Source organism: Urtica dioica, chromosome 6, assembly GCF_054948205.1.
Source record: "Urtica dioica subsp. dioica isolate 48M chromosome 6, U.dioica_male_clone48M_v1_H2, whole genome shotgun sequence".
Classification (NCBI taxonomy): Eukaryota; Viridiplantae; Streptophyta; class Magnoliopsida; order Rosales; family Urticaceae; genus Urtica; species Urtica dioica.
Window position 1 is genome coordinate 3,409,102 of NC_142761.1, and position 7,299 is coordinate 3,416,400.

Below are 7,299 nucleotides of genomic sequence, written 5' to 3' on the forward strand. Positions count from 1 at the left end.
TTGAAATAAAAATTATAAGTGGTAGCCAAGGGTGAGAATAAGAGGTGATAACTACTCAAAGGAATTAAAACTACTCTTAATTCTCAATCACATATGCCAATATTACGTCAATACTCATTCTTTTTGGAATTACAAGAATCACTACTATAAAACAAGGATTCTACAACGCTTAAAAACAGTTGTAGAATGATTCTACAATACTTCTCAAGCGTTGTAGAATCATGTGTTGTAAAAGCTTCTACAACGCTTAAATATCCGTTGTAGAATCCAAGAGGTTTCTACAACGCTTAAACATTCGTTGTAGAATCCAAGAGGTTTCTACAACGCTTCAACATCCGTTGTAGAATCCAAGAGGTTTCTACAACACTTAAATATCCGTTGTAGAATCCAACTTTCTACAATGGATATCTAAGCGTTGTGGAACCTCCTACAACGGTATACATCCATTGTAAAATTTTAAAATAATTAAAAAATCTCCGCCGCGGCGACGTATAATATTCGCCGCGGCGAGATTATTATACAACGGATATTATATCCGTTGTAGAATCAACTCGCCGCGGCGAATATTATACGTCGCCGCGGCGACGTCATATCTTAGCCGCGGCGACATGATTCTACAACGGATAATTATGCGTTGTAGGAAGGTAATGAATTTAAAAAAAAAAAACTCGCCGTGGCGAAGAAAAAAGCTCGCCGCGGCGAGACTAAGATTTCTAATCTGCCTGCTCTCGGTATTTTTTCTCGCCGCGGTGAATAATAATATTTCTCACTGCGGCGAGAAGTATAGTTCGCCGCGGCGAGAATCATTTTTTTTCAATCCAAAATCTGTTTTTACACGGTACTGGCACCTGAAAATAATCTTCAATCCAAAAAATAATATCTTCATCTTCAAAACATTCAAAATCTAATATATACATCTACAACCAATCCATAATTCAATAAAAAAATCTAGCTAATCATCACAGTTAATAAATGTTTGTACATAACTTACCCATTCTTCCCTAACTCTCTCTAAATCCTCCTTTGTATAGGATTTCTTATTTTCTAATTTTCCTACACCTCCTACGACTATATCACGCATATAATAAATCACAAAATACCCGCATTCCATGTTTCCAGTTTGTCTCGGAGCGTCCCAAGCCTTGATGTACGTTGATTGCCCGTTACTATGGGCGTTTTGATGCTCGAGCTTGAAATCAACAAGAACCCTATATAACACGGAGATTATAAGAGAAAAAACCACTAGAACGATTTATAATAAAAATTATTTAAGAAATCAAAATATTACCGTTTTATCAATCGATTTAAATCGATTGGGATTTTATTTCTCAACGGGTGAAAGAACATAGCGCTATTTCTCCAAAGGTCGATGACAACGAGCATCCAATGATTACCTTTGTTATACGGCATCAAAACTAGTTCACCAAATTTTCAATGTCGTACCACGTTTCCAACGTCCTTGACTCGTTTTGACAAATAAGTCTCCTCGTCGTCATTTTCGATGTACGAACTTAAGCTCGGATTTATAAAACAATAGTTTCGAGTCTTCTTCGCCTTTTCTAGCCTCGAGCGTAGATAGCTATGAAAAACAAATATTTAGTTGATCAAAACACTAAATATTGAATATTGATATTAAAAAACGCATATAAAGAAAACTCTTACTCCATATAAACCGTTATGCTCCCCGCGCCAATTTCCAAGTATTGCAAAAAATCGGAAACGTCTTCAAATGACACCGGAATCGGGATAGCCGCGAGACTTGGACTAACATTGACCATAATCACATCCCCTTCAGGTAACATTACTTTGTTGGCATGTTGAGCGAGCAATCGATACTTGGGATTAATTACCTTGTACGAAATCTTCTTAGCATCATCGATGCTAGCTTCACTCTCAAAACCGAGCTTTGAGAGTTGTTTGACAACCGGACCGCGACTCTCTATTCATGTGTCCATTTCTATGAGTCTCTTCGGCCACGAGACAAACCCGCCTATAGCATCTTCAATGGTTTGAGCTTCTTCGGTGGGAATTGGCAATTTTACTTTTTTAATCAAAACCCCCAAAACGGCCACGCGTAAATTTCCTTCCTCCAAAGGTGAGAAATGAACTACGCCTCCATTCATGTACGCTCGCCCATTTGCAACATGAATTGTGCCTCCTTTCACAACATCATCAATGAAAAGAACACACTCGACGCTTTCATCCGAACTCGGTGTCACCGGCGTGGTTGGATTCAATGAGCAACTAGCACGAACACTATTGGGTTTTTCCACAACGACATGATCGATCTTCGGACGATCATCAACGATGTTAGGATCGATCTTCGGACGATCGCCAACATCGTCGTGTTCTAAGCAAATCACGAATATATATCAATATCTTAATACCAAAATATTTAGCTTTATAGATAAAAAAAAATAATGAACATACCTAAAGAGACCGCGTCATTAACGTGTTCTTCAACGTTTGCCATCTCTTCATCATCAACAACCTTGTCCTTGAGATTCTCTTCCACACGCTCGACACTAGGCGACTCGATATTAGCATCTCCGACATTAATGCTACCATTTCCACCGAAGGCTTTCATCACCAAAGATTTCAACTCGCTCATCTCCCGACGCATCCTAATTAATTCTTCGTTAGGCGTTGGAGGAACAAAGTACTTGAAACGCGAAGTGTGTTTGGATTGACCGCAAACTCGCGACGTTCCCAAAGTTTCTTGGAAAATGCTCTTTCCCGATTCCGGCACCCATGTCCCTTGCGTTGCTTGTTGTGACAACGTTTTCTACACAAAATTATTTTCAAATAAAATTAACAGATTAATTGTTATAACAAATGTAAAGTACTTACGATTTTTTCTGCCATTAGTTTGTCTTTCTCATCCTTGTAGTTATCTACGTCTTTCATTCGCGAGTCAATCCAAAGTTCCTCTTTCGTAGGCCATTCCGCCGTTTCTTCGTGCTAGTAAGAAGTAATTATACAATAATTAAAAAACAATGGCAAATTTGGAATAACTAAAAAAATAAATGAACCTAACCTTTTCTTGATCAAGCTTTCGATATCCATTTCGGCCCGTTCGAGATTTGTACACACTTTTTCCGGTATTTGCTTTCCCATGTTCCGATGTTTGTTTGAACACTTCGGTTCGTCTATACTCAACAAATGCTATCCAATCTTCTTCGGTGACACTTGTGTAGAATTTCAAAACACAAACCGGTCTCTTTAAGGCGATTGGATCGTTGATGATATCTTTGAGTAGATCGTTGTATAGCTCATGACGAAATAACCTTGCCGCTTCTCCGACTCTCATAAGGCAATCGTGCTTTTGTTCAATAGGAATCGTAAATCCTTCTAACATTTCGTTCCAAATCCGTTCTTTAATTTGATTATTCTCTTTAGATCTCCAATCGCGCATCGAAAGTGGAACGTATTCTCTAGCTAGCACGCCAAAGTAACTCGACAACTGAAAACGGAAAAAATGAGAAAAAAACTGAAAACAGCCTTTTATAGTGAAAACCTAAAACACCTCGCCACGGCGAAAATATGTCTTCGCCGCGGCGAGATGTTGCTACAACGGATATTATAACCGTTGTAGGAACGTCTCGCCGCGGCGAGATTCCTCACTCGCTGCGGCGTGACAGTTTCTTAAAAAACTGCTTGGCCACGGTATCCACCTCGCCGCGGCGGAGAATATTTCTAGCCGCGGCGAGATATTTTCGCCGCGGCGAGATATATACCTCGTCGCGGCGACAAGTTTCTACAACGCCTTTGTTTAGTGTTGTAGAAACCACCCGCCGCGACGAGGTATAAATTTCGCCGCGGCGGATTACATTTTTCTGCAACGCTTTCACTATGCGTTGTAGTAAGTTCTTGCCGCGGCATAGAACACATGGCGCCGTGGCGTGAATTCTACAACGGATTGTTAAAGCGTTGTGGGAAATCTGAAATATATTTAATTCTACAACGATTAGATAGAAGGGTTGTAGAAACACCAAGTTTCTACAACGCTTAACTATATGCGTTGTAGAAACACCAAGTTTCTACAACGCTTAACTATATGCGTTGTAGAAACACCAAATTTCTACAACGCTTAACTATATGCGTTGTAGAAACACCACTTTCTACAACGCTTAACCATATACGTTGTAGAAACAATCAGTTTCTACAACGCTTATCCAGAAGCGTTGTAGAAAGTGGGTTGTATAATCCAACATTTGTAGTAGTGAATATAATATTGAAATACATAATAATAAAAAATAAAAATAAAAACATGGCGTAATATCGGAATTACTACTATCAATTTTATTGTTGTTGTTGTTGTTGTTTTTTTTTTTTTTTTTTTTTTTTTTTTTTTTTAAATATTTATCTTCTTTTTGTTATGGTACCAGATGTGGAGTTCAAAAGAAAGCTGTACAATATTTACAATACAAAAAAAGTCATATTATAAATCGAATGCACATCCGGAGAGAATGCAAGAAGTAAACATTAAAGGAAATTTATTTATTTAAAGGATTTAAAGCTAAATTACAATAAAGGACATTAAAACAAAGATCTTTTAGGCTGTTCTGCTCTTTTAACAAAACATATTATATTATAATATTGGCTATAGGCTGAAATCAGCGTGCAACATCCGAAAGCATGCATATACCTCAATCGCCTCGAGGACGATCAAGAATGGTTGTGGACAAAGTGAGAAGTTAATTTTTATTTCCTCAAAATCTTCATTCTTGTCAATGAAAACTTATAGAAACCTAATTTAAGTTCGAGAAATCGGAATTTCACTAGTGTTTTTGCCGTTTTCAGACTTCTAATAATTACAACATATATTATCATAAAGTACCTTTAGATGACTAATTCGTAATTTTTTTTTTTACATCTATTGCACTATAATATCTCATCTTTTACTAGACACAAGATATAGATATTACTTGAAAATCATTTGTGTTGATGGAAAATTTCATGAGCCTTTATATTTGGGATATTGACATCAATATTATAGTATGACTGTCACTTACTAAAAAGCAAAGATTAATTTTTTCGAGGAAACCGAACGAAAATTGACCGGAAAGCGCCTTACCGGAGAGTATCGATACCGGTTCGACATTTACCATTTTCGTTCAAATTTACCGATGCTTTTCCGGTGCTTTTCGGGTGTTTTCGTTCGTCGCAGGCTTTTTTTTTTTTTGTCAACTTTCCTTGGTTTTCGGTAGGTAAGTTTTGGAGGTTTCTCAATCATTATTTTGATCAATTTTTTTTTTTTATTTATTTATTTTTTTTTATAACTTTAATCCATGATTTCAAGGCTTTGAGCAATGAATATGAGTTTATTTGTTGTTTTGTATGATTTTCTATGTATTTTTAGGTTTAATCCTAATTAAAATGTTGATTTTTAATCCGAATATGAGTTTTTTTTATTTTTTTTTTATGTTGTAGATGATGAATATGATGATTATGATGTTCTTGAGTGGATGTTCTTGAGATGAATATGATGCTTATGATTTTAATGATGATTAATGATGATTTGATGATGAATATGATGATTTGTGATGATGAATTGATATCATGTATTCGTTGTATGAACTATGAAGTTTGAACTATGAAAAATATGTTTATTTTTGTAAAATATTTGTCTTAATACCCCATCGGTTTTCTATATTTTTTGTCGGTTTCCTCTACGGTAAAAAGACGACGAACCAACCCAAATATGTTGGACGAATTTTTGGATCTTGACCCAAACCTCTCGAGCAAGGAATAAGACGGCCCAAAGCTTCAGAGCAAGGAAGAAGACGACTCCAACCCCAACCCACGTTGAGACAATGACCAACGAAGAAGATGAGCAGATTTATTTCAAGTTTGGACTTTTAAATTATGTTTAGCATTCAAACCTGGAAAATGTGGAGATTGTTCTCCTATTCCAAGGGAAAAATAACCAGTTGAGTTTGTAAATTCCGGCAAGCCTCGTGAAGAAGGATTCCGACAAGCTGACGGAATGAAAACTACATGAGGGAAGAAGCCAAACATGAGTGAAGATGGACGTTCGTGAGGAAAGAAGTCAAGCAGGAGAGAAAAAGAATAAAAAAAAAAGAAAATTAATAGAAAATTTTGTCATAATGTAATTGAGAAAATAATTAGTTCTCTCACCTATCTCTAGTACTAATTGTGTCAAATTTTGAGTTTTAAACTACATTTGATAAGTGATTCTTTTGTTATTATTAATGTCAATCACATGTACACTTTAACAATGAATTAGTAATATTGGTGTCAATATCCCTTATATTATTAGTTAATAAGATATTCCAAGTTATCTCATTCTCACTATACATGCAATACATGTCCGGGTCTTGTGTATAAATGTAAAAACCGATACCTGTCCAATAGGACCCACCGCATCGGAGGCTAAAAAGTCGAAGGAGAGACGCGTCGTGTGGAAGTCTGGCGAAGCGCGTTTGGTTCACGCAAAACTCGCGCGTGGTCCCACACCTTAAAGTGAAGCTTTTCTCTCCAGTACATTATAAGCTGTTGTTGCCCATCGTCTCCACTACATCTTGACCGTCAATTTAAGGGACCTACAATATTCGATCATTTTTTTTGAAACTCCGAAACATACAATATTCGATAATTATGTAGCGCAATTTTTAATTGGACAAAGCTTGACTTTTTTTTATATATTTTATTTTGGATTTAAAATATTATATTCATTAATCTTTATTTGCATTAAAGTATTAAACAAGAACTTTTTATGATTGTGATTTCAAATTATATATATTAATCTGACAAGTTTAATATGTTAAGAGTAGTCACATTTCTCGCAAACAGTATTTTATTTCACACATGTTACCATATGTCATGAAATATGGGTTGAGAAATATTTTTTTTGACAAAGTTGATGCCAGTAACAAAATTCCAATTATACACACAATCACCAACACAAAGTCCAGAAACGAACACAATCAATAAAAATCAATAGACTCCAAACATGAGCTAAAAAAAATTACAATTTTTTTTTATATACTATGACAATAAAATTAAAATAAAGTTTGCCTTCAACAAGGCAAATAACTACAAATAAATTTAAAAAGTCACGATGACATAATTTACATTTAATATCATTTTCAAATTTACACTTAATATCACACGTGATTCGATCTAGGCCGGACTCTATGTTCCTCATGAAAATCATCTTGATGGTCAGAACATGGGCCTCGTCGGACGACGAGGACAAGGTCCTCGGGAGAAGGTGTTTAGGTGACAAGGACGCGTGGGCCTCACGGGACCTTGTCTTGGTGACGAGAGATCATG